Raw genomic sequence first — 21221 nt, 5'->3', positions numbered from 1 at the left:
GCATCGATTCAAACTCTCATGTCATGTCAGTCATGCCTAAATCCTTTGAGATCTCTCCCTGCCTTTCTCAAAGGCATACAAAATTATTTTGCAAGTGGCAAAACCACCTCCAGCTTCCCATGGCACTTCCCTGCAGAAACTCCCTGCTCAGGCAAGCAGGCAAACCTGCGTGGTAAAGTTCTTTCCAGCTCATTGATGATCTTCTGCAGGACAGGAAATTCTTCTTTATCAGCAGAAGAAGTAAAAGTTATCGAGCACAGCAAGTGCAGAAACGATCTGTTATCTGGGAAGGTATGGACTCTCACTGAAGGCAGGTGTAGCAACGGTACTGGGTAGGGTGAAAAGCACACAGAACTGTAAAAAAGTACACCTTGATTTACCTCCAACCATAGCCAGGAGAAAATGCCTGGGGAAAAGTAGCAGGACAAAACTTGCATATAGTGATAACCCTCCAGTAACTCTTCCACTGCTCTGCAATGCAGAGTTCACAGGTCAAAGTTAGTATCTGTTTTTAATAGACTTTGAGGGGCTTTTGTCCTATGAATATGGCTCAAATGTTGCTTAAGCAAAGGAAACTTGCAGCCATTGCTGTGCCCCAGGGTGAGGAGCACCACGGTTAAGCTCATAATGCGTGATGAGGCAACACTTTCTTGCTGGCCATTTTTGGCTGCTGTTTTTGTCTGCCACTGATAATTTCATGGGCTGAATCTCAGTTTTTGCAATATGTGGAGAAATGAGTAAAACCTACCCGTTCACTTTTCTTGGGTCATTCATGAGCTTCAGTTTCTCCCTTTTCTCCTTTTCTGGGGTTAACAGGGCTGTGTCTCTGTCTCCTGGTACTGAGCAGCTTCTGTACCCCCAAACCTGTTGGTCACCCTCCTCTGTGCCACATCCGGTTCACTGTCACCTTGCTCAGATGATGAAAGGCAAGCAAATTTGATAGTCAAGGTGGAGGCCTGTCATGGTCTTACATAGCTGTCTAGTGAGGATTTCTGGCTTATTCTCTATTCCTGACCAAACATTTCTCTGTTCTCCTCACCAGGGATTTTCTGACAACTACCAACCTCAGTGCTGATGTTTCCATCATGCAGTCTGCTGTAGTTGGCTGTTTCCCCTTGTGGTGTCTCTTACACATGGGTTTAATGCTTTATCTTTGCAGCAGAGCCTTCCCCAAGTCAGTTTCCTGAAATCAACTGCTGAGTGGTCGCTCTTAGCTGGAGTAGGCAACTGGGTCGGATTAGCTGACGTGCCCATCTTCAAACATCATTGGCAAAGGGTCTAGGAGATGCATGGCCAAAATCTTGGTAGTGTCAATGTGAAGTCCCTAGAGCACTGGGTTAACTGCCTGAAAAATCAACTGCATTCGTTGTCCAAAGGTTTTGCAGAAATTGAGTCAAAGATGTAGACAAATGGACAATACCATAACTAATAGGAGGTTATGTTGGCTCCTGTAGAACTAAGAGAAAATGCTGCCAGCTGGATACAAGAAAGGGAAAGTAATACTGAATAATTTATTTTTTTTAATAAAACACACATATGTTGCAAAGTGACTGGATTAAAGCTTTTGGGACTTGGGGAATTTTGTGGAATGCGTGTGAAATTCAAAATGTGTAGTGTGCTGAGTTGAAGATTAGGCTGTTTCCAGCTTTGATATTTCCTAGCTCTCCCTCACCTGCCTTCCAATGGCCTTGGGCACTTTAAGCTGTGTTATCAGATGTGCACTGGACATGTCTGATGAATGCCAAGATCTCACAGTTTGAGCAGACAGCTACTGCTCTGATCTGAATCACTGCAGCCTTTGAACAGGCTGTGTTTAAGCTGAAAGTGGGTGGTCTGAGTTGTCTGCAGACAGTCTAACTTGAGAGGGATCTTATTCCTGGAGCATATCTAACGCCATATATCAAAAGTTACTTTGATTCTTATCAATATTCTGGAGGCAAAACTTCAAAATATGCCATTAAAACAAAGAGGCATGACTGATCTTTGTAAGAACTCTTGGGAATTTATTGTTCTCCTAAAGTCAAACAACCTAGGAACAGAAAATATATTTTCTGAGTAGATATCTAGGTTAAAGCAACTTCCTCTGGAAAAAAACTTTCAGAAAATCTATTTCTTCAGACCTTCCTGATGTTGCTATCATTGCACTAAGCAGCCTCCTTAAAGCAGTTGAAAATGACCTCCAGCAAGAGACAATTTCTTCAGTAAACAGCCAGCAAACACCCTATTAAAGAAAGTATCCTCATTCCTTAAATGACACGCAAGCTAAAATAATGGGCTTGTGCTGTCTTTGTTTCTTCATGATGTACATTCTGGACCCAAGGGGATTTTCCAGAAACAGGGGAGGGCACGGATGGTCAGAGGGTAGATATGCAGCTATGTAAATCTACAAAGATTGCTGTTATTTTATGCTCGTTTGTACTAGCTGAAGATAATATAACTTCCTGCTCCACCTATATCAGAGATTCATGCTGTGTTTGTAGTACTCTGTGGTCTGAAAATCTCTGTGGAAAAAGGTTTTTTTTATTATATAGAAAGTGCAAGGAAAGGGAAAACTTTGCTGGGAGTTCTGTGCTCTCCTTAACTCTTACATTTTTTGCTCAGGTCAAATTAATACATTATTTAAAGTTGGAAATCTTTTAAGGAAAACTCAAGGGCCAGTAGGTTAAAGGCACTATTGTCTAAACTTTTTGTTTGTTTCATTGGAAGGAGAGGTGTAGTCGATGGTGGTACAGAAAATCCCTACAACCGCTTGTTTCAAAAACCCAGGGCTCAGACTGGACACCTACATATCTTTCTGGGTCAGTCGTAAAATATCAGTGGGCCAAAGTCTCCACAACTGCTTCGGAAAGAAACCAACAACTCCCTGATTTCAGCTATATCATTTGGTATTTACATGCGCATGGCAGAGGGCAAAATGTGATTTAGTTGCTCTTCAACTCTGCATATGCTTTTAAGATTTAGTGCTTGAATGATTTTAAGCAGTCATGTGTTGGAGACATGCTTCTTAAAAAAATTATTTTCATTGCGTAATTAATCATAACAAAGTATAACGTAATTTTGCAAGCAGCAAGCACTTTGTTTTTTTCCAGTTTCACATTAATTTTACTGGCCCCAAATCCAGGGCTGTGTTTTTGTATTTGGGCTTTTACTAGGAACAGAATATCTCCTCCAAAAATGTCGTTAACTTGCTGGCATTATAAGAGTTTTCTCCTCCATAGTTTTGCTGCAAAAGATCTGGTAGATTTATTTAAGCCGAACATACTTTCCTAGTAATATGGTTTTTCTGGTGATAGTATTTCCTAGAGACTGCAGGTTTGTCTCTTTAGTTTACACTGCTTTCTGCCAGTGGGGAAAAGTATATACATCTGTGTCGGTCAACTTGTACAAAGAACAGCTGGTTTAGCCCCTGTAGAGATATTTTCCCCTTGAAGAGGATTGTTTGGTCTTGTCTTTACTGCTAAATTTTTTAAATCTTTTTTTCAACCCCAGGGGATCCAGTGCTCATCCAATATCCTGAGGTAAAAACACAAGTGAGGCAGTAAAACTAAAGCACCCTGTGAGATAAATTTGCAGAGGTCAACTTCAAGAGGGAACACAACATTGACCTTGGTGAATTTACCCACAGTAAAACTTAAGTCCTCCATCCTGGCTGTGTTGTTTACCTCAAGAGAGCTGCTGGCCATTAGTTACCTTTCAGTACAAAGAAATATAACTGTTTTTCAGTTGTGAAGACAAGTCTTTGGAGTTCTAACAAAAACTCAGCGTTCGGGTGTATTGTCAGAATTTAAAGTGGAGATTCTGCTGTGTTTAACTCCTGAGAACAGCTTCAGCAGAGATATATTTGGGAGAGCATGTGCTGGATGAGCAAGCCCTCCCTGGCCAAATCTGCTGCTTGCCTGCCCCGCTTCACCATGCTGCCCTGGGCAAGTTCACAGGTGGACCTCGACCTGGAGCTTTAAATCCACTGCCAAACTATTGAATCTTGGCGCATCCAGAAAGATATACCTGATAATCACACCAAAACAACTCTTCTGGAAGGTGTTATTTTGGTACTAGGGTGAATGTTACAGAGGAGCTAGAACATAACATTTAGAGACACGAAGGTGATGGGTGGTACTTGGGGCTTGGGAAAAAAGCCAGGCTTCACCTGGGTCAAACTTAGACTGGTTCTTCTCCAGAGTGGAGGACAGCCACGTTCACTTTTTTCTCCTAGCCTTGGAGTTGGTAAAAAGTGGCGCTGCCAACGGTTTTGTATTATCCTGAGTGGTTTCATTTTAAAGCAAGTGTGCATGGCATTTTGCTGCTTTCCTTTGAATTCAGTGGGACGGGACAGGGTCAGTGGGACTGGCACTGAGCTGCTGACGGGGCTGTTAGCACGTCTGTGAGTGCTGGCTGCGGTGCTCAGAGGGAGGACGGAAAGCAAGTGCCGATGGAGATCACTTTAAACAAAAAAAGCAGAGTGGAGACAGGCCAGAAACCACACTGCAAAGGTCCTTGGGGAATGGTAATAATTCCTTTTACTGGCCAAAGGCTACTTCCTGCTGCTCTGTGCAATAACCCCGCTGCACTAACAGGGTCCTCAGGCATCTGAGGAGAAGTGGGTTTGGCACTGGTCATGCTGTGCTCATGAGCAGGTCTAGAAAGGAGACCTGACCTCTGCAAACAGGGGTTTACACAAGCCCCGGCTGCTTTTTTTGCAAATCCTCAGTGGGGCTGGAGCTCTTGGCACCACACCCAGGAATCAGAAACTGGGCTGAACCCCAGGGTATTTGACTCTGACATTAGGCATGATAGGAAGACAGGCTGTTAGCCACAGAAGACCTCTACCCTTCCTGGCCAGTTACCCTGCCAGTGTGAAAATCAAGAAGTGCTCAGCTGTTGTGGTTTGCAAGGCTAATATTTCAAGCCTGAGGAAGGGTTTGTTCCTGAAAAAAATGAACTTTTAAAAAATGAACTTTTGAAAGAATGAGCTTTTCCAAATTATATCAGTTGCTTCCTATAAACCTGGCCTAGAAAGAGTAACTGTTCCCCATGGGAGCCGAGTATCTGAGATGGTTCTGACATTTCCCCACATGCAATGTGCATGTAAGAAGGGCTTTCACCAGGTGGTGTTTGTTCAGATAGATTTCTGGTGACGGCACGGTTATGTATGACCTTTGGGGATGGGGTTGATAAGGAAGGAGCAATTAAAACAAAACTCTGAAAGCAGATATGGAGACCCATCAGAAAGCCAGGGAAACAGATGAAAGAGCATTGACTTCACAGCTCTGAAAAAAAACCACAGAGGGGGGAGTCCTGTGGGCTGCAAGACAGCTGGGAGAGGCTGGTACTCTGGGCAAAGAGATGTGTGTCAGTCCTGGCGTTGCAGCTGCACGTCTGGTAAAAGTACGATTGCATCACTATACGTACCTGCGTCGCCAGTTTTGTTGCCTTAACAGAAGCAACCCAAACACATCAAATATGATCAGATCAGAAAGGGCTGTAGTGATTCATTGATGATTTTGAGATGGGGAGGCTTAACAGATGGGAAGTTGCCAGAGGGCAGGCTACATGCACAAGGCCACCTAGGTAATCTGTGGCAGAGGGGCTGCTCACGGATGTCTTCAACTCCAATTGAATGTCCTAATTGCTAGAACATCCTTTCACTCTGACAAGGTCTCGAGTCCCTGTTCCTTCTGTACTAGGGCTGCTGCAGGAGCCAAAATGTTCAACTTCATCAATTCCTTATTACATTATATTTATGTTACATGGTTTTCTATCTCATTATGGGGTGAACCATCTTTGAGTTCTCTCTAAGTGCTGTCCCCTGGGATTTCAGTTCAGACCTTTCCCCTCCCAGGCACCACTCCTCACCTAGTCACTAGCCCAGGGTAATAACCCCCTTGTGTTACCTCTGCTGTGAATTTGGTGGGTTTTGAGTTGGTGAAAAGGTTTTGCATTGAAGCCTAGGGCATCAACTAATGAGAAGTTACTCAGAAACCACCATGGCTCATAATTCTGCTACCTCAGTGTCCTGGCTGGAGGAGAAAAGGGCAAGCTGATCTGCAAGCCAGCCAGAGGCTAATGGGAACAGATAGAGACATTCCTCCTTTCCTTCACTCTTCAGAGGTGCTTGGTTGGGTTTCCCTCCTTTTTGTGCAGGTGATGAATTTTTCTTTGTTTGTTCAGTGAGAAACAAAACAGTAGGGTGTTATCTTGGAGGCATCTACCCCTCTTTTGAATGTGGTTAGAACTGGCAAGCTGGTTCAAAAGTTTGAGGGTGGAGAGGAAGCAACAGGCTGTATCCTCATGTAAACCTTGCTTCCTGAGGTAAAAATGGGTCCTATGCCTTCTGCACAAACTCAGCCTGCCCTCATTGTGCATCAGGCAGCTAATTGCTTGCAGCGAGTAATGAACTCATCTGTTCATGGCCTGCCCTGACTATGTTGAAGGGAATCCTCCTTTGCTCTCCACCTCTTTTTGCCACCACCACCCACCCAAACCTGCTCTGCCTTCCAGTCTTGGAAGTCTGAGGTCTCCTTTGATCCAAGGCTTAGCTCCGTGAAGAATAACCCACTCCACCTGGGATGTGTCCAGCCATTGTTACATTCTTGACTTTGAAGCTGCCTATCTACAGTGCACTTCTCTGTACCCTTGGTTTTACTCCTCCAAGTCCTTTTAACAGCCCCTTCACAACTGTCTTTACCTCCACTCCAAGCCTTTGACAGCTGAAAACCAAACAGGGAAGGGGAGTCACCTATAATGTTAATAAGATAGTCCCCCTCCATCCCATGGGCTGGAGACACTGGCTCTGGGAGAAGGACTTGCTGGCTGTGATGAGGGCTGCTTTCATTTGCCCAGCATCACACCGCCTCTTCCCCATGAGGCAAACTGCAGCAAAGAGCTGTGACCCGAGGGCTTACTGCAGCATGGTGGTGCAAAACCAGTACAGCTATCATGCTGATTGGAAATGAGCCCAGGAAAAAAAACCCTGCTTCAAATAGCTCTGAGCTTTGGAGAGAAGTTTTAACTCCAGACCAAAAACTGATTAATAAGAGGTTTGGTTTGTTTTTTGTTTTTTGGGTTGTTTTTTTTTTCCCTGAATGCATTTATCATCAGCTCATTGCCAGGGCACCTGGGCCTCTAGCAGTGGTAAAACAAGCAATATGTGCCAGATGTTGAGGTATGAGAAAGCTGATCAGGATGATGTGAATGTTGAACTTGAGTATTTCATTATCCACCCAACAAAGTACCGGGACGGTCTTTGCAGAAAGACAATCAATATAGAGGATAACAGTTCATTTGGAGGGCTAGGTGAAACCTCAAAGTGCATGGTGTTTAGCTGTGAATAACTAAATGAATTCTTCATTCCGTTTGGCCTTTGCTCAGGACAAGTGGTTGAGCCTCCCTTCCCCGACCTCACTTACTGAAAATGTATCTTTAAATAAAGTTATAGGGAGTTCATTAGAGTTGTCTGTCTCTGGACAACTAAAGATTAAGGTGTGCATACAATAGCCGAAGCAAAATACATCAGGCCAAGGAGAGAAAATAAAGCGGGCTGTATTCACTACAGCTGAGTACAATTGTGAGCTGCCACACACCAGTGAATATGGCCCTGGATCTCTCACATCTGATTCTGCACAGAAATAATTCAGGAATGAATATGGGATCTATTTGTATGTCAGCCTGTAGGACTATAAGCGTGACTCCCAGCGGAGGTTACTTGGAATGGTGCCCATGAAGCCCCACTGAGATTCCCATTGAGATACATATAGACCATTGTGTATTGCACATTAATGCAGAGTAATTATGTCGTACTGGAAACCTTTCAAGTCAGCATTCATCATTCAGAAATCGTCTTAAACCAGTTTGTGCTGCTCTTGTCCTTGAAAGTGAATTGTGCAAAATTGGCAGCCATAACCACCACTGCAACGGAGCGTATAAAAGCCCTTTCATTGTAGAGTTAGTGGTTTTACTGTAACTTCCCTGTCTCATCAATGAGCACCATAATTCACTGCAAAAATCTATAAATCCTGGAACATCCTGAGTCTTTGACTTGCTGAGCATGAGTGACTCTAGCCTGAGCTGTGGTGGGATCATTGCTTCACGTCCCAAGTGTACCATCATCAGGCAGACAGCAAGCCAGGATTGAGAGTCCCATGGAAGTTGGTCCAGATTGCACTTTCTGGGTGATACAGCTGTGCTTGCTGGAAGGGAGTAGGGCAGTAGGAGGAACGTCATCCTCAGCAGCAGTTCTCTAGTTGAGGTAATACAGAGGCGAGCAGGCATTTGCAAATATCATGCTGGGCAAATTCTCCAGGGCCTCTGTCACAGCTGCAACATGAAAGGGATGATAATGAATATCTCGTCTGTTCCGTGGCCTTTCAGGCTGTTCCTGAGTTTGCGGCAGGATTACAGTATGCAAAGAGCAAGCCTCCAGCCTCGTGCACCAAATTAGGTGGTAAAAATAATTGTGAAGCAATTTGTGGCTTAGTTTCATTATGTTGGTTTTTTTCTTTCTTTAGGAGCTGCAGACACATGAGAATAGCCTCCAGACTCCTTTGGAAAAAGGTTATAAATAACGAACTTTGAAGATTCTGGTTGGTGAAAATCTTCCAGCTTAATCAGGTTTGAAATCCAGTTACGTATCATTTCAACATTCAGCACACCAATGAAGAAATATCCATCCAGATCGCTAGTGGTGCGAAGGAGCAAAACGAAGGTAAAACCCTCGGAAATTTACAGATAAAACACTGTGCCCACTAAATTCAGTGCTAAAACCTTTATGGATGTCATTACAACCAGATTTTCACCAGGGTCTGATTTTAGCAGAGCTGCTTACATGCTTACAGCAAGAGTCTTAATAGGCTTTTTCAAACTTGGAGCCTTAACTCATGGTCCCAGCTGCTGGGGGTGGGAAAGATATATTAGTCCAGCTTTTTGCCATGTGGAAGACTGCTCTCTACATGACATTAATTGCTCTCTGCCTAGCTTAATAAGAGTCTGCTTTCAGCAGCCGAATATAACCATGTAATCGGAAGAATTTCTGGTTATTGTTAAAATGTTTTCATGCCTAGAAAATGAGGACTTCTGGAATGTGTCTGATGGCAACACGACATGGGTGTTAGGAGTGAGTGCAAATGTCTGGAGCACTTAGCTGTGATTTGCTCTGCAGCCACCCATGCCCTGCTCTATGATCAGCTGCAGCCAATGTAGAATTTAATTTCAGATTAAGGAGGCTAAGGCAGCAAGGACTTTTCATTACAAGTGAGGAAATAGCGTGTCAGTTATGCCGCCTGCTTTCATGTGCTTTGTGTGTGTGAGCACACAAGCATAACTGGCAATCCCCCACGACTGGAAAGGAGCAGCTGGGACGTGTCCTGAGCACATGCATGACTCCTGGAGTGAGGGTGAGCTGTCAGACATGTTGCTGCTTTCCCACCGCAGACATGGCACAGAAACAGCATTGGTAATGCCCTTCTTCCCAGGATAATCCCTTGCCAGATGTTCACACCACTGCCTACAGCTACTGCCACAGCATGCCATGCAGGGAAGGACAGTCCAGCCTTTGGGATGCCAGCTTGCACTTTAGGCTGCTGTTACTTTTGGCCGCTGTTACTTTTGGCCATGTCTCTAGCAATCAGCATGCTCTCTGGTCCTGTCCACCCCAGGAGTTTGTCCCATGTGTTTTGCATGGGGAGAGGGCTTCAGGGAAGGTGGATGTCCTTCCAGAGAGGGATTTTCTCCAGGAACCATCTCCCAGGTGCCCTCACCTGTTGCAGGATCTGTGCTGGAGAAGGCTGGGCCCAACAAGACACCCTCTCTCCAAAAAAATTCTCAAACTACTGCTGATAGTTCAAAATTGGGCACTACCTTCACAGCTAAATTAACTTGTGCTCTGCTGGTTCATCCTGCCTGAACACTCCCTGGCCCCAAAACCCAGACTAGGGTCCACCAGGTCTCACCCGGATCTAATTAGTGACAGAAGAAAATGAAGAAAATACATTTGAGAAGCTGTGTCAGCAACAGGCATTTTTCAAAGGCTCTTCTGCCTATGGGTGTTCAATGAAGAAGCAGCCTGTGTGTCAGGGGACCTATCTGCAGCCTGTCCCCGCTCTAAGCATCACAGCGGGTGGTTCCTATAGCACTCAGCAGCTGAGCTGAGGCAGCAGCAGGGACACGTGTGCTGCAGGCACCCTGTGTGCCAACCAGCCTTGGCTTTACCCATTTATTCTTCAGTAAGTACATCTGAGCCAGGAAAGTTACTGTTTTGGCTGCTTCTCCCTTCACCCGTGAGTGTTTTTTTCATCTGGGGCAGCCACCTGTGTGCGGGGCACAAGGGACTCAGTAAGGAGCAAAAAGCACTGGTTTTATTTTTTTTTTCCATTGCATCCTGCACGTTTCCAAGGGGAGCCCTCTTCCCCTCTGCCAAGGTTCAATGCAGCTCTTATGCACTAGATCCACAAAAAAGCAGTAAATACAACACAGAAGCATGCTTTGTGTGCTCTCCTGCCCGGGAAAAGTGTTGCAGAGCAACTAGAGTTTCAAAGCTTGCTCCGATAGGACGTTTCATTCCCCACGGGATTTTGGGCACCGTGAAGCCTAGCTAACTTAGCAAATGTGTTTACTTTTGTGAACCAGAAAGCCATAAGGCAGGAATTCACAGCAACCCAAACTTCTTAGCACAGAACCAATAACATTATGAGCACCTCAGGGCAGCTGTGAACAAGGACTTCTTTTATAGGTGGGAAAGCATAATACAAAGCGATTCTCGGCCACAGGAAAAGGAAGAATCACAGGTAAATGTGCAGTGGGAACTGCAGACTGGATTCTTTCTGAAAAGTTTAATAATTCTGTGTTATTCCGTGAAAGCTTTCCGGTATTATGAGTAATAACCCCCTCCCCCATCCCTACATGTTAAAGTAATTACATTTCAAAATGCAATGGCTGTAGAATGAATCTATGGCTTTTGTTATTTAGCAGGGGATTTTTGTTTGTTTGTTTCTCTACTCCCATGATGAGTCTAATTGAAATCCAAACGAAATCAGAGGATAAAATAAATGGTAACAAGCTGGGTGCTTCCTCTGGGTCTGCAGCCCCACCAACACACACATTTTTTTCAAAAACTTCTAGGAAATGTAAAGCCAAATTAAAAGTCCTAATACACCAAGACGCTGCAAGAGATGTTTGGCTGTTCCTCAGGAACTAATTCTCCAGATCAGTTCTTTAAGTACAAGGATTTTCCCTCCCAGCCAGCCTAGCACAGTGGCATTGCTAAATGAAATTACACAGGGATCACCAGTGCAAGGAAAAGAAAAATCTACCATTCCCCAAATAAAGGGCTCTAGTGTTTCAGCTTGTCAGACTGGGAGGAAATTCCAGTTTATCAAGGAAATAGCAATGTTAGGCTGTTTTCTGAAGGTTAAGCAACACCAGTGCTACTTTGAATGTAATTAAAGATATATGTAATTGCCTTTTTTTTTTTTTCCTAGCTGTTTGACCAGAGAGCAGTTTGGATGTAAAGTTGGGTGCTTCCTAGAGAGCTGAAAGACACTGGCAAAAGCCCTGGCACCGCTTCCATTCCCACAGAGAGGATGAAAGTGGAGGTCAGGTCCAGCAGGACTGGTGCTGAGCTCTCAGGAGGGGGAAGCTCTGACCACACAGCCCAGCTGCAAGCCTCGCCTGCTCCCACATTTCTATCTTCTGTTCCCCCCCGAAGGGTCTGTATTGCCTTGTGCATTAGCATCCAGCCCCATCTCATGCTGCATTACATACCTGCAGCAGAGATCACTGCATTGTGACCAGCCGGTCAGGGGTTCCCCCATGGCACTTTTGGCATTCCCCAGGATGTTTGCTGCCTGGCAGGTAGCCCCTTTCCCTGTCACAGCACAACCCACCAGTCCCTGCGGCCCTCTCTGTGTTTATGACGTACTGGAGGAGCTTTTCATAAACAGTAGCTCCTGATGGAAGCTTTAAACATTTGCATCTATAATGCTAACAAGGTGTGTCTCACAGAATGCTTTTGACTAAATAAATGAAATCCAGTTATTTAAATTAATGCAAAAAGACTGCAGTGCATACAAGCATATTTTTAAAATGCATGTCATAAAAGGATACTACAGGAAAAGTAGATACTGAGGGCTAGCTATCAGTTGCTGGGATCCAGCTGATCAGTCAATAGATACCAATCCTCATGACAGACCAGAACAGGGTAGAAAATGATGAATAGGTATTTTCACCATCATAGTAATTCCTGTAGTACCTGATGGCTTCCCAGCCTCCCAATTAATTTAGCTTCGTGATGTCCTGAGGTGCCAGGTGTTCTGAAAAGGACCAAAGGCACAGCCCTGTCACAGCACTCTCCAAACTAGCCAGCTGCAACAAGGTCTTTACCACCTCATACCAGCACACTCTTCACAGCAGTCCCTCTGCTGCCTTCTCCTCAGCTCACCTCATCCAGGGCATGTGTTCTCTCTTCTCTTGCTTCTTCCTCTCTCCTCTTCTTCCTCGGCTGCTCCCTCTTCATTGGCTCTCAACCACTTAACAGCACCAGCCACAGCTGCACCTTGTCTACATCAGCCAACCCACCCCCCCTGAAGCCAGCCCACAGTTGTATATTATCAATGCTAATTAACCCAGCTTCACTCCTCTACACAGCCCAACATGCCACTTTGGTCTCAGGCTTGAAGCTTCTTCCTTGGCTTAGATCCCTTTAAATCTGACTCCCAGTGTTTGAGGAGGACACTGTAGCCCTGAGACAATGTTTATCTCTGTCTGCATCTGTGTTAGAGGAAAATGAGGCACTTTGGGGATTTTACTGACATTCATTTGCAACAGGAGATTTGAGAAACTTCAGCAGCCCAACATTTGTAGGCAACTGTGCTTCATTTCTTCTACCAGTGCTTCTTGAGCTCAGGGCCTTGCTGGTTTGGCACTATGTTGATGGAAAACCCATACAAATATTTGCCCCAACCTGAAATAGTGACACCTTCCCAAAGCAGGCTCTTCTAGAACCTGTCCCTGCTGCTGGACAAATATCTGCCTTAACAGGGAACTGTGCCAGAATTAGTTTGAGACCATCCTCCCTTCTTAAGGAGGATATATATTATATGTACATTTATAAATCAGAGTGTTTATTGTAAAGAGAAAACATCAAAAGGTGCAAACCTTTGAGGGCTGGGTTGCAGGGAAGATGCCAAGGGAGGATGGATCCAGCCCTGTCCCAGACTATCCTCGTCCCTTCTGAGATGTGCTTCACTCCTGGAAGCTGAATGTGTAAGTTAAACCGAACGGCATGAGGTGGATTCATCTCATAAAACTACCGGGCACTGAAATGAAGCCCAGCAGGTGAGGTGATTGTGAAAAGGAGTTTAAAATACATTGCCTGTCCCTGCTCTAAAATATACTTTCAGTTGCAAAGTGTTTAGTTTCCTCAACCACTTTCTAGGCCACAATCTGGCTCGTGTTTCCCTGCACCGGGATTTTCCTTTCCAAGTGATTCGGTCATTTTTTCCACTCCAGAAGTTTCTCTGATGGGGAGAGCTTTCCCTTTCTGAAGCTTTTTCCTCTCTGCAGATTAAGCGCACTTCCAGCCCCTTGTAAATTCGAGGTCTGTGGAACAATGAACACTCCTAACCAAGATTTAATAAAAGCTAGAAGAGGTCACAGTGGAAGCAAAAGCAGCTGGAACCAGAAAGCTTCCTTGCAACTCTAAATACTCTCTTAATGCAAAAGATAGTGCTCTTTTTTGGAAATCAACACTGTCATTTCTCTCCTCCTGGTTGCTGTCAAGAATATCCCTGTAAGCACCAGAGTGAGGTGGGTCCCAGCCCTCAGTTGCTGCTGAGAGTGCTGGGCCCAGTATAAGAGCCTGTGACCAATGCTGGGGCTCACCTGAACACCCAGTAGCAGCGATGGCTATTCACAGGGTTGCAACTTCCCCCAGAAGCATTTAAAAATCCAATATAAAATATTATTAAAATACAAAGAAAAGAGGCTTATTTGGCATGGAGCATCAGTTTCTCTCCCCACAGCTGGCTTCGCGTGGTAGTCTGAAATACTTCTTGTAACATTATGAGATCCAAAGTGATCTTCAAATTGATGACGTCCATTTAAAATGACTTTCAAAAATCCTTTTACAGTAGATGGCAGAATTCTAATACCACCCGCAGACTTCAGCATGTGTCAATGTCCCACGCAGCTGTAAAAAAACCTCTCCATCTGGACTTTAAAAGATTTTACTTTAAAAAGATAAAACAGCAAACTCCTGACCATTAACCAGGAACTGTTTGCAATAGAGATCTATGACAATAAAGAGAGCTCATATTAAATTGCTTCCATCCAATATGTACAACACATTAGATTTGTTAAACTTTGGGAGATTGTGATGTTACTTCTGCTATTAATAGGCAGAAATATAAAAATTCCTAATAAAAGACTACATACACATCAAAAATCAGCTTCTTGTGGCATTTCTCTTTGAAGTTGCTCTGGCTCCGTGCCAACGAGTGGTCACAGACCGATCTGCAGCCGCCGTACATGCTTGCCGCATTGCCGGACCCTGTCTGCTAACAGAGACAGCTGGACTTGATGCCAAAATTTGAACCAATGTCCTCCTGTCTCACATGCTGTTGTGATTGGAATGGCATTTTGCAGGCCCAAAAGGATTTTTGTTTTGTTTTGTTTTGTTTCAATTCTATTTCTTGCTTTTCAGAAAACGCGAATTGTTGTGTTCTTAAGTGCAACAGGTGACTGCATTGAGAGCGCTGCAGTTCAGCACCAAGGGATATTGTGTGTCTATGAGGGGAAGGTCACCTTCCAGCACCTTCTTCAGCAGCAGTTCTGCTTATCATCTTCAGAGCCTGCTCTATCTAGGTAGTACTTTGTCCAGGTTTTGATAGCCATCTGCCTCTTTTTTTGTGCAGGTTATCCAAGGATACAAAGCAGGAGAACTTATCCTAAATGTTGGTAGCATCAAAGACGTGGGTTATCTGAGGCATGAGTTGTGAGCATGAGAAATGGTTGATTTAAATCAGATGTGCAAAACTGTTGAGCAACATGGTAAGCCTCTGTGAAGCTTTGCCTCCTCCTCATCCTCCCACATCCCAGTGCGTGCAGGCCCTGCCTCTGTTGGAAACTCATATAAATAGCCCAGAACTCAGCCTGTGTGAGGGAGGGGAGAGGGTGAGTCTGCAAGAACATGAAGAAGAAAATGAGGCGTTGATTTTTCTTGATGTCTTCCACAGGCTGATCTTTGTCTTCATCTTCTATGGAATTATACCCTTATTTATCACCTCCTTGCAAATTTATTGCGAGGTGTATGCAGAGGATGCCCAAGATTTTGAGGGATGGGTGGACAGACGGATGGACACAAGTAGACACACAACATATCCTCTCCTCTTTATTGTCCTACTTCTTCAATTTTTCTGTACAAATGTGAATGTTCCATCATTTATCACTTCCTTCAATCCTGACAGCTGATGAGAAAGTATTGTTTAGGACTCAAGGTCTTTATTTAGTTTTCTAATCAAATAATTTAAATGTATGAGTTGACACAATAGATGAAGAGCCGTAAGTCCCATTGCTTTCTATTATGTGTGATTCTCCTTTGAGCAAATATATAATCACAGCCCTAAGTTATAATAATTATGTAATATTTCTTGATAGGAGCAATTGGAATCTATTGTGTAGGGAAGTAATTACAGCCTACTTTAGTTCCTTTGTTTCTGAGTGGGTGGCATTTATGGGCAAAAAATTATGCATGCTCAAAAATCTTAATAAAATGTTGGGTTCTCAGAAAGTCTTGGACCTCCTCAGATGCATGGGATTTTTAAGGGATAATAACTTCTCTTTATTTTCTATAATGCAGAAATGTTTATTCAATTAACCAAGAAACATTTAGTTCCAAGGATGATAGAACATCAAGGCAAATGTTTTCCTTACAAAAAAAGGAGAGTTTATAAATTTACAGATTTGAATGAGCCTGATGGGTGTGTGCATGTGTTCCTCCGCATACACACACAAGATATGAGCTGCTTTTAAGCTGACATCTTAAATACTGATTTTTATCCTGTAGCAATTTGATGTTGGATGGTTCTTTTTTGTAATTAAATTGCTGAGAAAACATTCACAGCAGTGACAGTGCAAAAATTGGCTTACAGGAATAAATTAACAGTAATAGCACAAAAGAAGGAATGTTAAGCAGATTGCTACAACACTGTCTAATTCGCTTTTCCGATCACATCAACAAAGGTCTGGAAATAACCAGATGCATTAATGCTTATCTAGAAACGATAGAAGTTACCATTCTGTAAGATATTCAGTTGGTTTATTAATTACCAGCAGAAACTTGAGATGGGATGTGTGTTGGTTCAACTACTTAACTGCTCACTGGAGAATGTTTTTAAAGGGATTTCCTGTAGAGGAATAAGAGATGTTTGGGAAATATTTTTGAAGCTTGAAGACAACAATGTTAAGTTTCAGTCCCTGCCATGATCTTTGTAAGTCTTTCATCAGATGTTTAGGGGACTGGTAAAAGATGCAGGAAGTGGGCTGAAGAGGAGAAAAAATCATAAAAGCACAAATATTTATCCCGGAGGCATGGGGTTGCTTTTTATACATAGCAAGCTAAGGGGGTCCCCTTATAGCACAGTGTATTCAATCAATCCTGCACCCATTATGGTCATGTTGGGTGAAAAAATTAGTGTAGAGGAAGCTGGAACTGGTGTTTTCCATGTCAGAGGCAGCACTTCCCTCATCTTCAGCCCTGGCAGTGTCTTTTCTCCCTAAAACTTAGTGTTGACTCTGGGGATTAGATGAGACATCTCCCAGCTCAGGGCATGTCTGGTGACAGAGATTTCTTTGGGGGTGTGCTTTCTGCTTGGATTTCATTTGGTCAAATAAAACAGTCCATCTTTAGTGTTTTCCTAAATGTTACCTTGCTTCTTTTTCTGTAATATTACCCTTCTAAAGGATGATTTTCCCCAGATCTGCCCCAGTATAACTTTCTGAAGCAAATTGCATTTCTTGGGATTCAGGGCATGCAAGAAGACATATTTGGGGTAGCACTGTGGCAGGTCCTCCATCTCCACGCCCATTGTTGAGGTCAGAGTGAGAAGGGGCTCATGGGACACCAGTGGCCAGTGTCTGGTATCCCTCTTTCTGTCATCACGTGGTCTGAACCAAGGGCAGTCTTGCCACAACCGTTTTCCAGGGATTTGTGGGGGCATCGCCTCAGAAAAAGGATTATTTGGTACTAATCTTCAATTCCTACCCTCAATTTCAGTGACAGTAAAGCACAAGAACCCAGCTGGGAGTCTCTTTTATCACTAATATTTAGGCACCAGCACCAGCTGAGAAACTGGCCCATGGCTTCATTTTCTCCTGACACAGAGGCTTAAAAACATCAGCTGCAAAGACACCTTCAGAGCCATCACACGGCTGGTAGCACCAAATATTTCCTGTGCTTAGATCTGCATATGTCGTCTGTCCTCTTCCCATGGAAAGCTTTAAAAATGGCTTCCTAAGATGAAAAAAAAAAGTTATTTTCCTCCCGTTGCATGTAGACCCAGATACTTTTGTTCCTTTTTACCTGTTTCCCTGCTTTCTGACCAATAGGCCAACATTTTAGCTAGTGACCCTTTCCAAAATGTTCTCCCGGCCACTAGAGATTCTCTGATTTACTCTGTCAATTGGCCCAGTAAGAGCAGAAATAGGCGGTGGGTGCCAGCCCTGTGCAGTGCAGATGCACAGGCTAGAGCTCCATGCTTACTTCTGAGTAAATCTTTGCTGGGTACAGACCCATGTGCAGCCCCCCAAAGCGGAAACCTTTTCTCTGTGGCTGAGTTGCACTTCAGACTTCTTCATGTGTAAATTTTTTTCTGGATGCCTGCTGCTTAAAAAAAACCCTGATGGCTTGATAGCAACACCCACCCTCTTCCACATATTTTGACTAATTGCCTCAAAACATCCTGTGTTAGATTCAAGCTATGTTTTACACCCACATCATCACCATTTTCTTGTACATTTTATTTGACTGGCTTTCTGAAGCAAGGTTGTGAGCTGCCAAACTCCTCGGAAGTAAGTTAGAGGTCAGAGTCTGCTCCCAAGTGGCATGGACAAGGAGAAAGTCCCAACTGTCCCCCATCCTACAGGATAGCTTCCGTGTAGTTGTAAAAAAACTTCATTTGACAAGAGGATAAAGAAACTTCATAGTGAATTTGATGGGAAACATAAGTGATTGGTGTGGGAGGTGGTTGAAAATCCCCCCTGAAGCTGTTTGGACAGGCGCATCGCTGTTGGATGCTGTCCCACACATCCCTGGCTACGAAGCCTGTGTTTTCCCTAGAGCCAAGTCTTACCTGAAGGGAGACCTTCAGGAGCAGACACTTCAGGGATGTGCCAACTACATAGCTGCTGCTTACCTTATTGATGCTTCATATTGAGATTCAAATTCTTTTTGAAAGATTGCAATTTAAGCATCAGTTTTATTGTAGCTGTGGAGATTTCTTAATAGCTTCCTGTCAAGTACAAAATGCAAGTTAATTTCTGATCCTAAAGCAGTGCTGTGACAAAGGCACTTTTAATGACAGTGTTTGGTAAAGCCAAGTCCCAAACCAGTCTCCTCCTGCAGGTCAGTATGTACAGCTCATGCCCCCATAACTGCTGCCCTGATGTCTTTCGCCCCCTAAAAGCAGCCCTGTAATTCCCATTCGACTGGAAAAAGTGAAGCCGAGTTAAGAAATAATTCGTTTTCACCTGAACCTTGGAGTGATAGATTTGGCCTATTTGTTTCAGAAAGTGAAAATGTGATCCCGCCCCAGGTGACAGCGTTTAGGAATATGCCTGATAGCTCCACAGCATGACTTGCTTCAGCAACCCACGTTTCTCCACGTGCACACTTGTCTCTGCCTGCTGTGGTATTAATAAACAACACCTTCATTCTCATGGCACATACTCCAATATGGCAAGACATTGTCCCAGCAGCCAAACATCTCTTATGATTCATAAAAGAGTTAACAGGCAATCCTGCACCTCACAGGGAGACCTTTGCTACACATTTTTTATGGCCTGGGATCTTGGTAGGTGAAAGGAAAGTTCCAAGCAATAATTCAGGTTTAAAATACTGTCTCGGTGCCAAGTAATCAAACTAGTTTTAAGTGAAGCAATTAGCAAGCATTAGAAAGGCAGCTATTTCCTGCTTGAAGGTGGTATACTGTGTCTCTTATTATGATTTCTCTGGGGATGTGAGTAATGGGCTATGGGGTTTTTTTTGGGGGGGTAGAGTTTTTTTGCATGTGTGAAAGTACTGGCAACGTCCTAACTCCTTGACAGCTTACTAGATACGACTGATGATGAGGGTGGAACAAAGCCCTTACTCTTTACTGGTGGCTTCAACAACGTGTGTGCCAAAGTCAAAGAGGTGGTTTTCTCATCAGTTACTTGAATATAGGTTTTTCTTTGCCGGTTCAACCTCACAGCCTCACCAGATCACCATCTTTGGGACCAGGCTAGTGCTGGTGGCTGGAATGAGCACATTGGGCAAAACCTGGTCCTTCTGCTGCATTTGCTAGATTTTGTTGGGGGTGGCGGTGGTGATGAAATGCAGGTGGGATCACATGTCCCTGAAGGAGAGGTTTCTCTTTGAAACCAGCTTGATTTTCTGCCTAGGGGAGCTCTCAGAGCCTGCGTTTTGAAGGTCTGCAGCAGTGGGGATGGCTCCTAGTGGGTGTAGCTGCATCAACAGTCTGCTTTAACCTAAGCGGGTGCTTTTGGAGCCAATCTGCCGCTCGTCCCAATTTCCTGCACTTTACTTTGTATCGGAGAGCTGCCCTGGAGAGCCAGACCAGGTCTCTCCCCCACGTCCCTTAGTGCCTCTTCCCTCCACCACAGCTTTATAAACTGGCATCCACGCCTAAGGCTCCTTGGATTAATACGAAATTCCCCTGTTGGCTTTGCTGGGCTTTGAAGAAGGCCTCAGGGGCTCCAACCAAACGATTCTGCAGCCAAATAGAGGTGAGATGCAAGGCTGACACCTTGCAAAAATGTCTGAGGTGCAGAAACGTGTCCCCAAAGGCCCAGCATTGCACAGGGACAAACCACTGCCCCAAAGGGAAACCACTGTGGGAGGCATGAGGGCCAGAGACAGGCACTCCGTGACTGTTTCATTGCAATTTATTATTGTTTTGACTGTGGGGAACCCCCCCACCTTTTCTAAGTGAAAACCGTGAATCTTAGGAAATACTAAAACTTGTTTGCTTTCTGTGTTTTATGTTCCTTTCCCACCAAATTCAGGCAGGACGATAACAGGCTGGAAAGCCTGGAAACTAAATTTTTCAACAGCATTTCAGATTTGTGCAGGCACATGCCCTTATCTAGTACCGAGCCTGATGAGACTAGTTTTATTTTAACAAACCTGGATCACAATTTTGATCAGATGGTGGTTTGTGCTAGCACCAGCTGAAACCTGTACAAGTAGAGTTGTTGCTGAGTATAAACAAAAAAGGAAAGCACACCAAAAAAGCTGGAACCTTACCTCAGCTTAAAGAAACAATGGGAAGTTTGGCAGGAAATGTAGAATTATGTCCTTTTTTAAAAGTCTTGGATTTTCAGGACCACAGGAAGCAGAGGGGGAAGAAGGTCCCTCTCCCATCTCCTGGATTTTCAATCAATTTGTTTATAATTCTTTCTCCGAACATACAGGACAACTTAGGCTTTTCTGACAGGGTGTCTAGATACTGAAGATAACCACAACTGTGCTTAAACTAATGGATTTCCTGGCTGAGTGCTGGGATAAAGAGCAGAGAAGAGGAAGAAACGGTGTCCCCAGCATGTAGGACCTCAACCCAGACAGATATTGGCCAAAAAAACTATTTTGGAAAAAAGGGAAGGTAACTATCTCTTTTCCAGCTGACAACTCAGCTGATGAGACTATCAGCTCATCAAAAAGCCTCTGGGGTGCTCTTTATTTATTGTCATCATGACATCTGTGCAAAATTTGGTTTTTTTTCACAGCTTTGATTTTCACACTCAATTTTTTTCTAGTATAAGCATGAATGCCTTTACAGCAATCTAAGCACCTTCCTAATAGGCTTGAATCCTTAGAGAAACAGGACACAGGTTTAGAACGATTAGACTGCAGCTGATAGCTAGATGTGATATTTTTTATCACATGACCCAGCATTCATTTTTTTAGAGCTTTTCCAGCCCAGCCTGTTTCAGATGGGAATTTTCCTGTGTATCTC

At 44.0% G+C, this 21221-nt stretch overlaps 1 long non-coding RNA gene across 3 annotated transcripts in view; it reads left to right on the top strand.

Moving 5' to 3' along the window:
* Positions 1-21221, top strand: part of LOC121091984 — a 50581-nt gene that overhangs the window by 25032 nt on the left and 4328 nt on the right. For all 3 annotated transcript variants that reach the window (XR_005829124.1, XR_005829122.1, XR_005829121.1), the window contains one exon: positions 8505-8701. This is a non-coding gene — a long non-coding RNA (uncharacterized LOC121091984). The remainder of the gene's footprint in view (positions 1-8504; positions 8702-21221) is intronic.

This window comes from Falco naumanni, chromosome 7, assembly GCF_017639655.2.
Source record: "Falco naumanni isolate bFalNau1 chromosome 7, bFalNau1.pat, whole genome shotgun sequence".
NCBI lineage: Eukaryota > Metazoa > Chordata > Aves > Falconiformes > Falconidae > Falco > Falco naumanni.
This window is presented reverse-complemented; position numbering and strand designations above follow the sequence as displayed.